Genomic DNA, 20,808 nt, shown 5'->3' with positions numbered 1-20,808 from the left:
GTCAGGAATTTCAGAAAAACTCAGCCGGGCAGCTCATCACTAATCCATGTGGGATCATCTGGGGTTGGAGGAGCTGCTCCATGATGCTTCTTCATGCAGATGTCTGGCACCTCTGTGTTCCTGGGTCTATCTTTCTCCATGTACTGTATTATTTTCCAAAGCCTCTCCATGTGGTTTGAACTCCTCTCGGCAAGGTGGTCTCAGGTAGTCTTTTTACCTGGTGGCTGGATTCCAAGAGCACAGGACAAAAGTGCTTATTCCTGTAAAGATTAGGCCCAGGAACTGGCTGAACACCACTTCCGTCATACTTCATTGGCCAAAGCAGTCACAGGGAATACCCCTCTACATGGCACGAGTTCAAAGAAGTGAAGCGGTCTTTATTTTGCCATATACCCTTCGGGGCATGTGGGTGGTATGAAATCATTATGCCTTGATTTTTCATTTGCCTAATTTTTTATTTGCCTAAGAGTAAGCAATAAATAAATGGTTAATACAACCAACTTTCTTAACAGTAAACCACTGGCTTTTTTTTTTTAAATCCTCACCTGAGGATATTTTTTCCATTGCTTTTCAGAGAGAGTAGAAGGGAGAGACAGAGAGGGAGAAGCACCAATGTGAGAGAGACGCATTGATTGGTTGCTTCCTGCACATGCCCCTACCTGAGCTGGGGATCGAGCCTGCAACTGAGGTGCGTGCCCTTGGCAGGAATCATGCCCAGGACCCTTCAGTCCTTGGGCCAATGCTCTAGCCACTGAACAAAACTGGCTAGAGTACCACTGGCATTAAAAAATATATATATCTTTATTGATTTCAGAGAGAGGAAGGGAGAGGGAGAGAGACAGAAACATCAGTGATGAGAGAGTCACTGATCAACTGCCTCCTGCACTCCGCCTGCCCCCCCCCCCCCCCCGAGATCCAGTCGGCAACCCGGACGTGTGTCCTGACTGGGAATCAAACTGAGATCTTTTAGATCATAGATCAATGCTCAACCATTGAGCCACACCAGTGGGGCGCCACTGGCATTTTGAGTGATATAGTGTTTTGTGTGGGCATATGCTAGGAGTTGCAGGATATTTAGCATCCCTGGCCGGCACCCACTAAAAGCCATTCATGCTTTACCCCCATCACTGGACAATAAAAACATGATTTAAAAACTCTCCCTGGTGGAGTGAACAGTACTTCTCCCAGATGAAACCCACAGACCTAATGTCTTAAGGTGGTAGATGTCCTAGTGAGGTGATGATCAGGTTACTTTTTGGCCTGTGTTGATGGAGATATTGATAAAATGATTTGTTTCTGTTCCAATCCAATCCATACAATTCAAAGTTCTTACTGAGTATCTATGTCTTCTGTGTTTCTGTCAATGCAAGTTGTTGCAGAGCTGTAGGAATATAAAATACACACCTTATCCTCAAGTAGGATATAACATTATTGTAGTCATATTATTCAATCTTCAATAAAAACACTTTATGCTACTTTCAATAAGAAAAAGGCATTTATTATAAGACATTGGAAATACAGAAAACTAAAGAATGCTCACACAATTCAGATGTACTACTGTTGACATTTAGTGGCTATCATTCCGATTATTAATATGTGTATCTATAGGAAAGGATTATATATGTATATGCATATTACATATATAACAGATAATATATAACAATTTCTAAATGGTATGAATTACAGTGCTTTTTGTAATATGCTTTTGATAATTCTTAACACTGAGAAAAAATAGAATTTATGTTTAACATAAAACATTGCTTAAATGAAGTTTTAAACAGAGTCAAAAGGTAAAAGTGTGTATGGGATATTGACTGGAGTTAGTGGGGAAGCCTTCATGTGATAATTGAAGCTTCATTGGGAACTTGAAGAAGGGTAGATTTAGGATTAATAAGGTTCTAATCAATAACTCCACAGTAAGAAAGAGCATATAATGAGAAGACAATCTAGTCTATATCTGTGGTTTTTTTCTACCTTTAATAAATATGATAATTTTTATTAGGTTTTACTGCACAAAGCTTTGAATTTGAAAATGCTAATGCATTCAAGAGATATGGGAAAATTGGGAGCAGGCACTGGTTTTTAAAATGCTCTCAAAGATGTCATTAAAATCTGAATAGTGTTCTAAATAAACCAACAGATGGGTTCAGTGACAGCTGTGAAATATTGGTCCTAAATAGAATTGTAGGGCGGAGATTTCAGAAGTTGGTGAGTGAGGAAATAATGAAAGACACCCTCTAAAGGACATCCATAATTCACGGTGAGATAAACTCCAGACTTTCTACTTCTTATCCAAAGTGGAAGGAAGGAAACAAAGCTTTCTCCTATTGTTTTCAATTTACTATTATCATGATAAATAAGATTAGATGGTATTCCAGCTACCTTGGCAGTAAATACTATATCGTAAACAATATTAATGCATTTACTAATATGACTCATAGTATCAATAACCAAATTACTAATATACTAAAAAGTACAGAAAATGAATGTGAATTAAATGAGGGCAGAAACTTTGTTTTGTTCTTTCCTAACCACTCAATAGTAATTAGCATATAGGAATGCTGATGGTTGAATGAACTAGTCCTCACATTAAGGAGAATGTACTTCCGTATGAAAAATGGGAACAAAAAAAATGGCATCAGGTAAAATAAATAATTATTTCTATAGCAAATGTGAATTTTTGCCTGTAGAACTAGTCAGTAAAATGCTATTATACTATTACAACATGACTGAGTATAATCTACCTAACAGTAAATCGAGAAAATCTTGGTGTAAGCCAAACAACATGGAGATTCTTACCGGCAATTAGGTAAAGTTCATCTATCTATAACAGATTTAAAAATATATGTTAAATATGACTAGCCCTAGCCAGTTTTTGCTCAGTGGTTAGAGCATCGACCTGCGGACTGAAGGGTTCTGGGTTTGATTCCAGCCAAGGGCACATACCTCCATTGCTGGCTCGATCCCAGCTGGGTTGGGGCTCGTGAGGGAGGCAACCAATCCATGTGTCTCTCTCACATCGATGTTTCTCTCGCTCTTTCCCTTCCACTCTCTTTGAAAAGCAATGGAAAAAAATATCCCTGGGTGAGGGTTAAAAAAAAAAAGGACTAAAGGATTATTCTGTTAAAATTTGAGAGCGTGTGACTGTTATTAAAATTATTGCAATTATGTCAAGAAGAAAAACAATATGGTAGATAGAGAAAATGCATTATTTATCCAGCTCCTAGTATAAGGTAAATTATATAATAAGCATTATACAAACCTTTGTTACTGAATGAATGATCAGTTTGTATTATATATTAATGAAGGTGAGTCAATAGGAAAAAAAGCTATAGAAGGTTGTTTCTAGAAGAAATAAGCATAGTAAAATAATAAATTTCAGTTAATACTTATAAATGTTTATTAAAAAATAATCATTGCGAAGTAACATAATGGTAAATAGACCAACAAATCCTGCCCAAATAAAAATAATGTTTCTTAGTTAATTGATAATACAAATGCCTCACTTGATAAAGCCAATATTGCAAGTAATGTTGTTATTCTACATGGCAGGAATCATGAGTAGAGACACTACTTAGGCACTGCGGTGGTTAAATTTTAGTGGTCAGAGAATCAGTTGAGAAAGTGGTTAAAAGTCAGATTCTTGGTCCATGTGGCTCAGTTGATTGACTATGGTCCCATGCACTAAAAAGGTCCCTGGTTCGATTCCCAGCCAGGGCACGTGCCCCTGTTGCAGGCTCAAGCCTCAATAGGGGGCTTGCAAGAGGCAGCCTATTGATGTTTCTCTGTCATCAATGTTTTTCTTTTTCCCTCTCCCTTCCCTTCTATCTAAAACCAATAAAACCTTTTTTTTTCCAAGTGAGATTCTTGAGCCTCAACACTAAATAATTCCTATTTGGAAATCTAGGGTCCGCTTCCTTTTTCTGCATTTGTAACCTGCACTTCAGGCGATTGGTGTGCAGGTCATCAGCAGTCTACATTCTGAAAAACAGTTCTTGAAATTCCTGCTGCTTCATTCTTGCTCAGAAGATTCAATTCGTTAGTAATTAATGGACCCAAAGTACTGTGATTTTGAGGGTACATACTTGTTTCAGCATCTGGGCATTATTTGGGGCTTTCCCTCCAACAAGATCAATTCCTCTAAAGTCTGCTTTGCTTTTCTGAAACAACTACTCTCACTCACTGAGGATTTATATTCACAAGTCAGATTAGTCTGAAAATTCCTTTCTTGTGTAACCTTTTTGGGTTTAAATAACCACGTTCTACATTTCTTTCTTCCTTTTCTATGCTGTGAAACAGATTAAGTAGCATTAGAATCAACTGCTTTTAAAAAGTTGTAAAATTCCCCCATGAAACCATGTGGACCTGGTGCTTTTTGTTAAGTGGAAGACTAGACCACTGGGCAATTCTTCTATTTATTTTATCTGTATTTGAACAGTTTGGCTATTTTACCAAAGTAAAATTTTACATTTTGTAAAATTATATATTTCAGCCATATTTTCAATTTATTTTTGTTTGTGTAAGATTCAGTAAACTATTTTACATGCTTCTTTGAATTTCATCTGTATTTATGAATATTCTCCCCTCTTATTTTGTTTATCTCTCTCTTTTCTCTTCAATTAGTCCATAAGTGTGTCATAGAGAAAATGGCAGCAAGTAATTTAAAGAGATTAATTTTTAAAATGAATGTTGACCAATGAACCAGGAGGTCAGTGTTCGATTCACATGCCCGGGTTGTGGGCTTGATCCCCAGTAGAGGGTGTGCAGGAGGCAGCCAATCAATGACTCCCTCACATCATTGATGTTTCTATCTCTCTCTCCCTCTCTCTCCCTCCCTCTGAAATCAATACAAACATATTAAAAATATTTAAAATGTAAAACAACATCTCCCCCTCAGAAAATGAGGAAGGTATGTACCAACACACATATGAATACATATGAATCTGCTATTTTCTATTCCAATTAATCTTGTAGTGTCCTTGACAAATGAGATTTGTAGTGTTCTAGTGCACTTATACAATACTTACTTATATGGAGAAATATAAGTAAAAGAATGTGATTCTATTTTACTAATAGTGTATGCTGATTACACACTATGTAGTTTTAAATTTTGACATTGATGTGCCAATGTTGATTATGTTTTGAATACATACCAGTCTATATATCTACCCATAAATTTAATAGAATTAAACATTTTTCAAAGGGTAAGAACACTTAAGGATTTGAAAATTTTCCTAAGCATCTAATAAGTGCTGATATGGGGAATGATAGCAGAATGATATAAATAAGAAAGCAATGAGTTGTGTTCAGTTCACGTTAGTGTCAGAATGGTTATTTGTCCTCACTAAATTCTCCCTGAATCTCAAATTTAACTCACCATTATTTTGTTGGCTGATCTGAAAAGTAAAAATAATGTAATAGTGTCTTAATTATATTGGGTAATACTAATCACATTTTGCTTATTTCATTCTAACAGGTATGGTCTGTTAATTTTGTGGGGGGTACAAATTTGGAGAAAGATGATACTTAGACTTGGTCATTTTTATGTATAAAAGTGAAGATTTCTTTTCTTCAAAGCTCATTTGTAGCACTAGAGAGGTGGTTTTCTATCTGTAGGTAAGTGATGGGTTGAAGGCAGAATTCTAATAACTTTTCAACACGTTGATGCCTATAGTCTTTTCTTTCCCTTGGGAGTAGGGACAGTGGTGACTCTAGTTATGTCCGGAATTGCTGTAACAATGCTCTCTGTCATAATAGGTGCCAGGTGCACTGCTAGTGTTCAATAGCTAATGGATAATGATAGGATATATTCACACCTTGAAAATGAGGTGGTGAATTTTTTGAATTTTCTTATAGAGTTCAGCACAATGAGAATTCCCATGGAGGTACACAGGGCGAGGATCTGTCCCAGGGACAGCAGGTGATGACAGAGGGCTCTGCTTCAGTGTGTTTTGTACAGGAAATCACAGCTTTGGCCTGCTGAAGTGGGTGAGTTTTCATCAGTTATACACCAGTGGTGTTACAGACTGGTGGGATCTGCCATTCTGAAAGGATTCTGAAAGTCGGAGAGTGACTTTTTTATTCCAGATGACATTGGCATCCCCTGGCATTGATAATTAAATGTAGGAAGTAAGAACTTCTGTAAAAACAAGAAAACAAGACAACTTTGAGGTTGAAGATGGGAAGAAAGCACTTTTAATCTCATTTATAGCATCTCATATTACTACACAAAGTATAGACAGAGAGAATAAATGTTTGGAGTGGATTTAATCCTATTTAAATTCTTTAATAATTTCAATTCTTTTTTTAAGTTGCCTACTAGAAAATTGGAGTGGGATGCCTGACTGATGCCTAAGGCCATTTCTCTCCCACAAGAAAAGGGGGAATTGTAAGTATATTAGTCCCACAATGGGAATCTATATTGGAGAGCTTTACCAGATGTGACCCTGATTTAGTCATTTTGAACTTCACCATGAAGACTGGGAAGTCTATTCATATTTAGTTGGCGTCATCAAATATTGCATGTGAAAAGTGAAGGTAAATCTATTGGTTTGGGATTTGTGTTTTTCCACTTGTATGCCCAAAGGGCAGCTCATTTCTATGGAGTAAGGAGAGGACAGATGGGACTAGTCCACATGCCTAATTCCTCGAAGAATCATCTTGCTTAGGTCAGAGAGCCATGGCAACTAAGCCCTTCCTACCCTCACTGAGTCACTGCTTGGCCATTCAGCCCCAGCCAGCTCCTGAGGTCCTGCCTGACCTGAAGGTCTGTCCCCCACACGCTGGGGAAAAGGAGAGAGTCACAGAAATAGACTCAATCCAGGTCAGGCTGACCTGTGATGCTGGCTTTTAAAAAATAATCATTTCCCTTCTAATCTTTTCCTGGTATATATTTTCCTCTTCTTTAATTTGCCATAGTTCCTTTCATTGTTCTGGAAACAGCTGCTTTTGAACCCCTTGTTAGGGGTAAGCCCAACTTTTACAGGCCATATCCCTTTGTTTCAGGGAGTGCACAGCACTCTTTGGAAATGTTTTCGGGTATTTTGGGTGGTTTAATTATTTTGCGATCAAGAAATCAGCTCTTAAGTATGATACTTCATTTGACCTTATGAAAATGCTGTTTTATTACCGTGTTGCAAGGCTGTGGGTTTATAGAAATCTGAAATATTTAGATAGGCCATGAAAATGTAGTCAATTAAAACAAGTGTGATATGTCTTAATGACAACACTGATTCAATTATTCAGCTTTGATTTTCTTTCTCTGGGATGTGAGTAGATTTTTTAATTTCACTTGGTTGATTTCTGGTCTTCTGAAGACAGTGCCTGTGATTAAACTGTGTCCTCTCTCTCCCAGACACTGCTGTCTACCTCTAATTTGTTCCTGGCGAATGACAGCAAGTTGATAGCCTCAGGTAGCTTTTTTGTTTCTTCATTTCTCAAAGCTGCTTATCTTTTCTTTCTGTATGTCTTAAGGTTTTGTTTGGGCATGCATTTGAGAGCTTTAACGGTTTTACCTTAAGATCCCTGGATTGGAGTCTTTGATTAAGTTCTGGCTGAGGGTGACCCTGAATTCAGTAGTCCTGCCCCTCCACATAGCCTTGTCAGTAGGATCAATCATTTAGTGCAGAGGCCAAACCTGTCCTTTTCCCTGGAAGGACAGCTCAGGCCGTTTATCCAAGTGCATGCTCAAAGGGGCAGCATGAGGCTCCCCTGTAGCCTACAACTCCACAATTTACTTTTGGGACTTAGAGAAATAGAGTAAGATTCCATATACAGTACCCATTTGCAAAATAGTGACCAGTTGGAAAAGGCAGAAATCAATCAAGTTTATGAATAAACAAAGAATGAGGTCATACGACTGTCATTCTCATCCTTACCAGTTTTCAGATCTTAACCCATGGGGATTTAAACAAGGATTATATAACTGTAGGGGTCTCACACCTCTGGGTTGTCCACACAAGTTAGTTAGGGGGCTATTCTGAGTAAGAGTGCTAAGATTTCAAACAATTCCTTTTTTTTTTTTTTTGACCTAATGATGAATGTGACAGAGAAAAGGCAGTTTTCTTTGTTTTCTCAATTCTAAAAGTTTTACCTATGCATCAACAGGTCGAGGGTCTACATATGTGATGGACTTAGAACCTTAGGGGGAGGCTTACCTGAGCCACCGGGAAAACAAAACTTGCAATCAGTGACATGGCCTCTGCAAAACCTCTGTTAGAACATTGGACCCTTCCTCTCGTTTTACATGGGCCTCAGGTGGTCAAACACATGCACTACTCAGAGAACAGATGTTTGAACGAGAAAACCCAAATGTCACTCAGCTGAGGTTGTTTTCAGTATGGGTCAACACATATTCTGTGCAGTAAGCTTTCCTAGGAACCAAGTTTAGTATATGGTTAGAAACTAAAAGAAAGTGAGGAGAGAGGAGAGAAACTCCCAACACAAGAATTTAAACAACTGCTTTTGTTGGCGTCGAAACAGCACCAGGTGTTAGACCTCAGTTCAGCAACCTTGGCACTTGAGTTCTGGCTAAGAAAGAATTCAGAGCCAAGACTCAAACTGTAAGAGAAAGTTTATTTAGAAAATCACAGAGGTAGAATAAGTGAGCTGTAGAAGAAATGGGCTCAGAAAATGAGTTATAGAGGCAAAAGAAGAGCCCTTGGAGCTTAGGGGAAAGACAGAGAGATAGAGAGGGAGAGAGACATGTGCCGTGAGAGATGAAAGAGGGAGGAGAGGGGAAGGTGCCCTCTAGAAAAAGAGAGAGGGAGAGAATGCCCTCGCAGGGTCACTGTCCTAAGGGCTTTTATCTGGAGGTCTCAGGGGAGGATCTCAATATTATATTCATCAGCTTTTCAGGTGTGCTCCCTCAGGGTGGTGGTCTCCACTGATTAGTCAATGTCAGAGCAGGAGGTCATTAGTCAGTGCAGCTAGTCCTGGTGTCAGCCATGGCTTTGCTCCATCTGGTTTTGCTGCTTCTCCAGGCCTGGAGCTAAACACAGTGGAAGCCTAGATGTCATCTCCAAGGGTTAATGCTTAAGGGAGTGGTCGTGCAAGGGCTTATAGTTTTGCTCTTTGCTAGGCACTGGGACTCTCTGCCCTGGTGATCTCTGCACCTGGCCTATCTTTCCTACTTGGAAAATGAGAAGCCTCATTTCCAGAGAAATGAGAAAAATGGTAGCAAAACATTGAAAGGATTTGATGACCACCAGAGCACTCTCAAAAAAAAACAACTCTCAGGCAAATGGAGACAAAGAAAGAGATAGAAAAATACCTCGTAATTTCCCTAATAACTTGGATCCCAGGTTTTCTGTGAGAAGGCTTGTGTTGTTGAGAGGAAAGTACACTTAGTGTAAATGCTAAGGTAATAAGCATTACATATTAGGGGAAATACAAACAGACAAATTATTTTTAAGTCAGTAAAATTTACACGTTATCTGAATTATTTTATTTCTTTTCAGTATTAAGTGAATTAATTTTAATGTAGAGAGCAATTTTTTTGTTTGTTTGTTTTTTTGCCTATAATATTAATTGATCATTTGGCTATTTTGAGGAATAAAACCATTTCCCCTTACCTATTTAAGGAATTAAAGATTTTGAATATAGATAAACCAGAAAACTATAGCTCAGAAAAGCCACTATGTCTCCTAGGAAGGAAATGTGACCTTTTTCTTTTTGTGTTTCTTTATTTGTAGTTAGTCTTTGTCTAAGATTTTAACATTTATTGTCCACATGATTATAATCTCTTTGGGGGCACCAAAATCATGAGACCTGTCTGCTTTCAGATTCACATGGCAAAATTATTTCTTAGACTGCATTTCTCAAAATATATATCACAGGTAGTAATTTGCACATGTTTCAACTGGGAGTTCTGTAGCCATGGTTCCTGTCAGTGGGATGGCATTCATTGTTAGGTTGGTTCAGTTTTATATTGATTAGTTCTTCCTTCCATACTCCAAGGACACTGGCTTTCCTTTGCAGAATATATCTTGAGCCAGTGTTAAACTTTTATTGTTAAATCTATTATGGGCCTCTCCTTTGTATGGCTGAAGGGAATTTTCAACTTACCCAGCATGCTTGTATATAACAAATTGCATTTTGTGTTCCCAAATGCCTTATAGTATTGGCATTGTTTATTTTGGTTCGGGAGTCTTAGAGACCTCTAGATCTTACTGTTTCTCCTAGAAGCTGTGCAGTAGATTTCCAATACCCATGGTATTGAATAATGATTTATGCTCATCACAATTTACAATTTAAGAGGTTGTTGTGATCTTTTCTTGCCAGATATGCCTTTATAGTAAGAAAATGTCCTCTACGAGTGTTTGTATCTCCTCTCTTGACATTGCCTTATGACCAAACAATAGTCCCTTGACCTCCTGAATTAAAAATAATTTAAAAATTAAAAAAAAAAAATTATTCAGCCATGTCTGACTAGCAGAGAGCAGAGACCCTGGAAATAGCATGTCATTTTAAAGCTAAAATGCCCTACTTTTTTGTAGTGTTTTCATTTTAAAATGTGAAAAAAAGATGACATTTGGCTGTCAGAGATGACATTTTTGACACATTTTGCATTCCTAATTTTGTGACTTTTAGTTTCTGGTTGTGAAGTTGACTTAAAGTATTTTGGAGCATTAGTACAGGATTTATAAAAGTAAAAGTTATTCCTTTTACTATATATATTTAAGACTTTTGCTGCTGGGTAAAGTAAACTCATAAAACAGTTTCTATAATCTAAATCACCAAACTTACCTCAGTTTTATCTATTCTTTGAAATATACTGCAATAAATAGGGTGAGATCGTGCTAAACTTTTACTTCATGTAGTGCTGCAGGTAAATCACCACATCCACATTCCTCCCATCCTCCCTCCCCCCAAATCAGTCACAAGACACTTCAAATTATATGGGTATGGGTTCTATGAACATGAAGACTGCACAATGTAATGACGTTCTACTGAGTCCTTCAACCAACCCATTCCACTCCCCAAAATTTCTCTTTACCATGCCTGCAGGTATGGCTCTTTAGAAGGGGGGCAAACTGCCTTGGTTTGGCTGGGACCGTCCCCATTTTAGCACTCAAAGTTTCATGTTTCAGGAAATTCTGCAGTCCCAGGCAACCAGGACAATTGGTCACCCTACTCTGCAACTATGTTCTGGTTCATGAGCCAGAAGTTAATATTTTAACATATAGAAAAGTCTTATAATTAAAGATATAAAAATATAAAGGCGAAAAGACAATAAAAATGGGCAAAGATTATGATATAACAATTCACAAAATGAAAAGGTTGATAATTATATTAAAACATGTTCAGCATTACTAGTAGTCAAAATAACGCACATTAGGACAAAGATGAGATGTAGGCTTTTTTGGTAGTTTTGTTTTTCAAATACACGAAGATTTTAAAGATATCTAGGGTTGTAGAAATTTTGTTTATAAAATTAACTATAGGTTGGGATTAATAAATACAAAGGGAACAATATTTGTAAATGGCTAATTGACAATATAGATTAATGTATTCATACACTTCCACCACTCCAAAAGTTAGTACACATACATGACATATATTGTAAATGTTATATACAATTAAAAATAAATATGCATGATACATGTGTGTGCATACATGCACAGGAAATTAACCAAAATTTTACTAGGTCATTGATCTGTACTAGCATTACAGATAATTTTTATTTTCCTTTCTTTAATTCCTACATTTCTTTAATGGACATCATTTTTAAAAAATTATATCTAAAAAAGGTAACCAATATGTGCAAAAATCCATGCTCTTGATTTCACACTACTACAGTCTTTGCAGATGTGTTAGTCACTTCTCACAGGTGTACTGGTTTTGAGAAATGGTGATGCATATGTGGCTACCATCCTATGATGAGGGCTGGATAGTCTTTGCCAGATTCTGAATTTATTATTAAAAGTTGAAATATTTTCATGAATTGGGAAGAAGGGGTTGCATGGAGGAATAAACCTAACAAAGTCATAAGTTGTGTACTTTTAAATTCTTTATACAACTACAGATAAGTGCTTTGCTTATATACATTGTAGACAATTATAAATTTGTATTTTACCTTGTTAGTTAGAATCAACGTTTTCCATACTATACCAGAAAATTAGGATACAGTCACTAATTATGACAACCCACAGAAAATCTCTTTTTTGGGTTAAGAGTTATGATCGAAGCCTTTATGTGAATAGTTACATTTTGAAATAGAAGGTATTATTTAAAAGCTGGGAATATATTGATAATTCTTATTTCACTGTGAGCATTGTTTGTTCCTTAGAGTAAATTATTTATGTACATATGATTATCAGTACACAGAAAGCCAGATTTTTAATGATTTTTAATAGGAATTTTTTGTAAGAATGATTGTTTTTGATACATTATTAAATGCTAGGTATGGGGCTAAGTGCTTTACATACCATATAACAATTCTCTTATCAACCATTCAAGGTATCATTCTCATTAGTGATGATGATACTAACTAGTTTGCTTATAAATGGACTATCTTGTTTCATCACCTTTGTTTAAAAAATATATAATTGGAATCTGTCATCTTTTATGTTCTATGATTGTTCTCTTTGCAGGATATGCACTTGAGGTGATGATAAACTCTGCATATGTCTAAGTATATTTTAGTGAAGCAGAATTTGAGGTTATTGCTTTGGAGTTCTTTGCTCATAATTCTGGAATGTTTACTACTGCAAATTCATTGCTGCTATTAATTGGTAAGATGTCTGAAAAACTCCATTAAGCATCGGACATGGTGGTTCAGACTCACTATTTTAAAACAGCAAGTATAAAATTAAAATAAGACAATAAATTACACATGCATTAAATATTTTAAATAATATTGGTAATATGAATTGGCTTATCATTCTATTTTGTTTTATTAGAACCTGCATTTCAAAAAACACTCCCCCAAGAGTTTTGATGCAGCCAGCCTATGTTATGCTTTTAAAAAATTCCTAGAATAAAATGTTCCAGGATTAAAGGAACTTGAGTAATTCTGGGTTAAGTGAAATTAAACAATTCATTTAGTGTGAGACTTCACAGAATTTTTAAATGGTCAATAAGCTTTGCAAATCTCCAAAAGAAAACTAAAGCATGCACTATTTTTCAGATGTATTTTACCACAGATTTCTATTTAAAGGGAACCGAGCATGGGACTCAGTCCTGTGAAGCATGCTGTGGAAGAGTTAATGACATCTGGACCTGTATTGCTAGAGTGCAGATGATGACAAGGGCTTTATTTTTGGCAACCATTATGCAACCTCAGGTGACATTATTATCCCCAAGTGAGGAAATCGTTCTCTGCAATAACTATTATACTTACAAAAAGTACTTCTATCCCTGTAGGTTTGCTATCTCAATATACGATTTGAATTCAAAGGCCATTCGAATGAGGAGTCTGTTAGCATGTGTATAATAACATTTGATTAAACAGAGCCAAATAACACATCATGTAACAGGGTCTTAAAGCCAACAATGGATTAGGATATGTCACTAAAATAATTGCCTTGTAATATCTTTATTTAATAGCAACAGCTATGTTTTAAATCTAAATCCAGCATCAAAAGAGACAAGCACAGAGTATTTTTAGGACAGTAAAACTAATCTGTATGATACTCTAATGGTGGGTCCATGCCATTATATATTTGTCAAAACCCATAGAATGTATAAGACCAAGAGTGAACCCTAATGTACACTATGGACTTTGGGTGAGAATGATGTGTTGATGTAGGTTTACCTATTGTAGCAAATGCACTCCTTTGGGGCAGGATATTGATAGTGGGGGAGGCTGTATATTTGTAGTGACGGAGTATATGGGAAATATGCCTTATACTCAATTTTCCTGTGAACTAAAAACTGCTCTAATAAATAGTCTATTTTTTAAAAGTGACAAGCATGTACATTTTCAGAACATGAAGCAGAACCTCTTATTTTGTGCTCTTCTAATGGAAATGTAAGGTTAGTGAAAATGAAAGGATGGCATCGGTGGGGAATCTAATGGATTTATGGAAACTATACTCCAAGCACATTTCGCATCAGGTCAGTAAAAATTTTGCACATTGATGGACAATCCCAGCACTGCTGGTGCCTCAGTGGCCAGAACTTCTTCAGATGCACTTCCTTTTCATAAAGCTATTACCCACTCATAGGGGAATACGTTTTTGTTTCAGAGAGGATCAAATATGCAAAAAACAAAACGAAATCCCAACCTCTAGAATATTACTGATATACAAATTTGACATTTCTTAGAATTTAAATTCATTTTAATGGATTCACAGCTTTTATATGAGAACAAGTTTTCCATACAGCTCTTAAATTAGTAAGGGAAATGGGAAAGGTAGCATGGAGGATATGAGAATGAGTTTAAATGAAAGGTCACTGAAGGAAGACTGTGGGCAATGCACCTGAAACTCTGAAAATATTTTTTCATTCCACCTGATGAAGTCATCCCAGATTCCAAGCCTCACATTTCAATGTTGGTCTCTTGGGGATGTGTGGCTGTTTGTTTTCAGTTAATTTCAAGATATGGGACATTTAGTTTTCTAAGGATATATTATTCCTATTCTTTATTTTCTAGCACTGGTATTAAACTCAGGGAAATTAGTAAGTGACCAGGCAAAAAAAAAAAACCCGCCAGATTATGCCAAACCTTCCCAATTCAGCTACACAAGTCTATCGACCTAAGCCTTCTTAACATTTAGGTTCTTCGGGGAGAGGTTAATGTATTGGGGTGCAACAAACAATGGGGAAAGCATTACTCCAATAAGTTATCCTCTCCATATCTCATGGATGGTTCCCTTGTGACTTGAGGATCCCTTCTCAGGATGACTTCGGTCAGTGATGAACCAGATGGGAATGATCTCTCTTTGCTTTTAGCTTATTACCACTTGGGCTCTCACCTCAGAAACTTTCCTGAGGCCTGATTTCGCTTTTACCAAAATATTATGCAAAAAGCAATAGGCACGTGTAGGACTCTCATCCAAGACCACTACTATTCTGTGCATTCATTCGCCTTCAAAAGCAGGCTTTTCGCTGGCCTCTTTCTCCCTAGATTCTAATTGCTCCATGGCTTCTCCATTCAAACTGATGTCAGTATCTGATACTGACGTCACATTTGCACAAGTGTTCTTATGTAATATTTGCTAAGGCAAAGTTTAGCATCACTCCAAGGCAGCATTTGTTTTTGTTAACAATAGCTGACCAAAGCAAGACCAATTTTGTTTGAACAAAGCTTTCAACAATTAGCCATCTTTAAACTTTCTCTCATTACCTTATTCCTTAAGATAAGAAAAACACAATACAAGTTTTAAAGACAGCCTATGCAGTAAGGAAAATAATTTAGCAATAAGTTTAGGAATATTAACAACTGCAGATTTATGAGAAATTAGTAAATTTCCTCAGTGTCAGCTGGCTGCTTAATTCAGTAACCTGATATGATGACATCTTTGAATGCCAATATGAGAGAGTCAAATATGCTTTCTTTCTGGGTCAGTGGTGCTCAGGGAAAGTCCTATTGGCATGTGGGTGGGAAGAGACTTCACTGTCACAATGTCTAGTCACTGCAGAATGTTTAATTTGCTACATGTGATGAGCTCTCTCCAGGCATTCTGACAACTAGAAAACTAATCCTTTCCCACATTTTTCCTAATGACCCCTAGTAGACATACTGCCACTCCAATGGGAAATTTTGCTCCAGTAGGGATTTATTGACCTAATTTATGAGAAGTAACTTTGAAAAACAGTGTTGTATAAACTGGTGAATATTTGACAAATCAGAACACATCATCACCAGTCTTTCTGACTGATACTTTATTCTTTGTTTCTGGGTGCCAGTAATTATTATATCTTGTTCTAATGAAGGCCAATTTCCCTCCCCACATGGTCTCTCCATCACCCCATTAAAAATTATGCCAATCTAAGGAAGGTTGCTAAAACTTCTTTAGGTGTCTTTAATGTCAGAACCTCTAGAAAATCTGCTAGAAAAATTGATTTCACTTATTTATATTAGATATGAGGAGGAAATTGGGTAATTCTTTATAACAATTTTAATATAAAATTACAAATGTTATGAGTTTAATTATTATTTACTTATTTAAATAAAAAATTCAATAGGGAAATTAAATCTAAGTAGAAGAGTAAGATGGAATTTTACTTTTTTTTTAAAAAAAGTAAGTGTTGTAGGGGACACCAGTTCTAAGCCTGGTGCTAATTATAAATAAATGTTTGAGTGACCTGCATTTTCTCACCATCTCACCAGCCCTCAGTTTTCTCATCCATAAAATGATTTACATGTTAAATCTGAAATTCAATCTTTCCATAATGTTCAGTTATTCTGTATCAAAACAAATAAATAGCAAGAACACCTACACTAGAAATAAGTATCTCCAGAATTACATATATAACTGTCAAAGAATGAGATCTGATTCAGCAAAAAAAGCCAACTGAATTTTGTTGTTATAATACGACAGCTATATTATGGAAAAGCTAATCTACATAATGTTAACTCCTAGCAAAATTCTAGGCAAGGTAGCAATGACGTCATTTTTATTTTGGGGTCAAATTTCTTAAGAAAGTTACAATATGATTGTATGGATTACTGAGGATTTATTTGGCTTTTTTTTTTTTAATGTATCAGGTTGTGATACAGTGTACAGAAAATCACATGGAGTCTAGACATTATTTAACACCACAGGCTGCCAGATCACACTAGACGTCCCTCTAACTGCTTGTCAGTTGTGTTTGGAGGGTGACTTAATTCAAAATGAAAGACAAGTAAAGTATTTTATAAACTCTTATCATTTTGGTTCACCTAGTAGAATGGATTAATAGTTGTTATTCTAGGAAAGGCTAAAAACAAATTAGAGCCTAACAACAGTGTGTTTATGCTCATTTTCTTAGCTTGAATTCTTGCTGATGTAGCTAATAAATTTCAGACCTAAAGAACTTTTTCACTGATTGACCTAAGGCACATAAAGGAGCAGCACTTAAATGATCTTGTGAACTCCATTCATTCATCCCCTATACATTTTGAGATCCTACTTTATACCAGCCACTGTGTTAGGGGATTTTAAAAAATGTGTATAGAAGCATGGAACAGGCTGACGAATCTTGGAGGGAAGGAGAGGGTGGGTGGGAAGAGATTAACCGAGGAATTTATATACATATATGCATATATATGTGTGCTGAAAGCTTGGGGTGGGGGTGTGGAGAGGTAGAAGGGGTCAATGGGGGAAAAAGAGGATACTTCCAACAATTAAGACAATTTTTTTTTTTAATGTGAACCTGACTACCCTGAAGGGTCACACAGTGGACAGAGAGAAACAGACAAACCAAATGGTTGCAATTCACTATAATTGCTATGATGGAGGAAGGTGCAGTAGTAGAGTGGAAAATAGAATACTGAGTCAGCCTGGATAATCAGGAAATATTTGAGAGAGAAGATAATTAAGACCTCAAGGAAACTCAGCGGAGACACTGGAGTTTGATCTTATGGACTGGAGCAGGTGGGTGGGGAGAGTGTTTCGGGCAGAGGCACCATGAGGGTGCAGGCTTGGAGGACAGGAGAGGCTGTTGGACCTGAGACGCTGGATACATCTGGGGCCTTGTAGCTTGTCACGACTGGGGAAGTTGAGACAGAGCAGGCCGCAGAAGTCGGGCCATGAATATTTTTTGCATTTCCTGCTGAGTTGCTGAGATTCAACCATGTTGCCCTTGCTTCCTTACACAGAGTTTATTTAACCTGGGGTTTAAATGTAGACCTATCATTGGATACTTGAGGTTGTTGGATACCAAAGCATCATCTTTTTTGAATAGAAATAAAATTCATCTTAAGTAATTTGAAATTTCTATTATTTGACACAAATATGTATAGTAAGAACTAGAAAACAAACTTATCATGCATTTTAGATATTAAACACAAGATTTCAAAGAAATTTCTCTAATAAAGGTGACGTTTACAGCTGCTTGTCCAGGGCCCCAGTGGGTCTCAGTCATTAGGGCCCCTTTAGCGCAAGGGCTTATGAAGGTTTCCTGGACAATGAAGCATCACTGGCTTTCAAAAACAAATAGTGAAAAAAATGGATAAAGCTATTATTTACAATGAGAGTTAGCTTAACTTTTCCTTGTAAAAATAAGAAATATTCCTAGCAAAATAATTGAACTTTGTTATTGGTATTGAAAGACTCGTGGGTTATAATACTTACTGCGCTTAACAAGCTTAAGAAGCAGAACAAAAGGACTCTGACATAGGAGGCAATCCAGTTGTTTAATGCGGTTCTATGAACGAGAGAATTAAGGCAGTCCCGAAGGCAGACATTTGTCCCACGCAGATCTTCCAATCAGCATGAGGAGTCAATGACAAAGGTCTAGGCAGTTTCGTTATCTGAAAAGTGACAGTTTATATCATATTTCAGCACTATTATAAGATGGCAAGTAGTTAAATAAAACATGTAACATGAAAGCAAGAGAGATATGGAACAATCATGATTACTTTCACTGGAGTCTCTCTTATTCATGGTCCACAGCGACTTTATTTTTTTTAGGGGGTGATTGATAATCTTTTTATTTAAAAATTATTACTTCAAAAGAATTCAGTGACAAATGGGACATATTAAATTGAGTTCATAATTACTTAGCTTAATTAAAAACAGAGGTGACATGAAAGAGAACATAAAATCGCTTTACTCGGCATCATTTCAACAAACCAGTCAGGAAACACGCTTTGTAATTTTTAAAAATCAAGTGTTGAAAATTCTAACCAGCCTAAGAGAAGCCAAAAAGCCTTTCTTCATTTCCAAAGGTGGGCACCATAAAGATGTTAATGAAAATTCTGCTTTCTGTTCCTACTTCACACACCTGACACCTCTGACCCTGGCAGAGGGCCTGCATCTCTCAGCCTCCTCTCCCCACTCGTGAGAAAGACATACAGGTTTCTCTGGGATTCAATGAGATAACATCTCCAAACTAGAACATTTTACGCAAATGGAAGTAGCATTACTATCCTGTTGGTTAGTGACCATGAACAGTCCCTCACAGAGTGTGGTAATTTTCCATTCTCTTTGTGGACTTTAAGCGACAAGTTTTGTGCAGGCAAGCTTGTCGCATGCTTTCGATTCTTCCATATTTCGAAACTGAATTTTAATTCACATTTTTGAAATTTTCATATTGCCCTTTCATGATTTTGTGGTTGCCGTATTCTTACAATTCAGAATATTAAAGATAAAAATTCAAGTAATAGAAATGTACCATAACCACGTTCCGCCCCCTGCCCACCGCCAAGTTAAAAAATGTAGGAAAGAGAGAACAGCCGTATTGTAGCCCTCCAAATACAACTGTTATATAACACACGCACACACACACACACACACACGTAAAACACATAACACATATATAACAGGTTACATATGACATAAATATAGAAGTCATATATATATGTATATATTATTATATTTCCTGCCAGTCTTTTCTCCTATTTATTGTAATAGAGTATTCATAGACTTTTTCACATAATATTATAATGTAAGAATTTTTCTAGCTATGAAGCACTACCTTCTCTGTAAAGGGCCAGATATAAATATTTTAGTTCAAAACATAGGGTCTCTGTCAGCTCTACTTAACTCTTCCATTGTAGCAGCCACAGGCCGTATGTGAATAAATATGTGTTGCTGTGTTCCTATAAAGGTTTATTAACAAACACTTGCTGAGAGCCATATATGATCCATGGGTCCACAGTTTACTAATCTCTGATCTAAATTATTTCACATTATTTTATTATTTAACCACGGGATTATTGTACTTTCCTAACAGTTTTAAAAAATATTTATTTCTTCCCTCAATTGGAATTTGTTTTAAATCCTCTTATTTAATGTTGGGCTTAATTTTTTTTTTTTCCTATGGCTAATCTCTAAGAATATTATTGAAGTGAAAATTATATCGGTAGTGCCCTGGCCGGTGTGGCTCAGTGGTTGGGCATGGTCCCATACACCAAAAGGTTACTGGTTCGATTCCTTGTCAGTCACATGTCCCGGCTGTGGGCTCAGTCCCCAGTAAGGGACATGCAGGAAGCAGCAGATCAATGTTTTGCTCTCTTTCTCTCTCCTTTCCTCTTTTTCTAAAAATCAATTAAAAATATTTTTAAAATTTATATTGGTAGTTATACCCCTTCTTTCATCTGCTTTTGAGAACAGCGCATTTTTTTTATTAACTGAATAAATTTGATATGAAACATTGTAAAAGTTTAAGGTGTACAGGCTGTTACATTGATACACATATACTGTGACAGGATTGCCTTTATAGTGATATTTATCACATTACATAATTATAATATAATATTATTGTCTACGTTCATTATACTGTGCTTTAGATTTCAAGGGCTTACTTACCACTTGTTACAAGTTTAGACTCTTACACACCATCCATCTCATTGCCACCTCACCCTCCATCTCCTGGTGATCACCACTTTACTCTGTTTTTTCACAGGTGTGGCTTTTTTAGATTTTACATATAAGTGATATCTTATAGTGTTCATCTTTCTCTCTCTGACTTATCTCACTTAGTATAATGTGCTCTAGGTCCATCCATGTCGTCACCAATGGAAGGACATCTTCCTTTCTTATTGCTTGGTAATATTCCATATGCATATGTACCATATCTTCTTTATCTGTTCTTTCACTGATGGTCATTTTGGTTGTTTCCATATCTTAGCTATTGTGTATGATGCTGTGATCAACATGGGGGTGCATATATCTTGTCAAAATCTTGTGTTCATTTCCTTTGGGATACATCCAGAAG

This window comes from Miniopterus schreibersii (assembly GCF_964146895.1).
Source record: "Miniopterus schreibersii genome assembly, chromosome: 8".
NCBI classification, from domain to species: domain Eukaryota; kingdom Metazoa; phylum Chordata; class Mammalia; order Chiroptera; family Miniopteridae; genus Miniopterus; species Miniopterus schreibersii.
The sequence above is the reverse complement of the archived record's forward strand: the minus strand, read 5'-3'. Positions refer to the sequence as shown.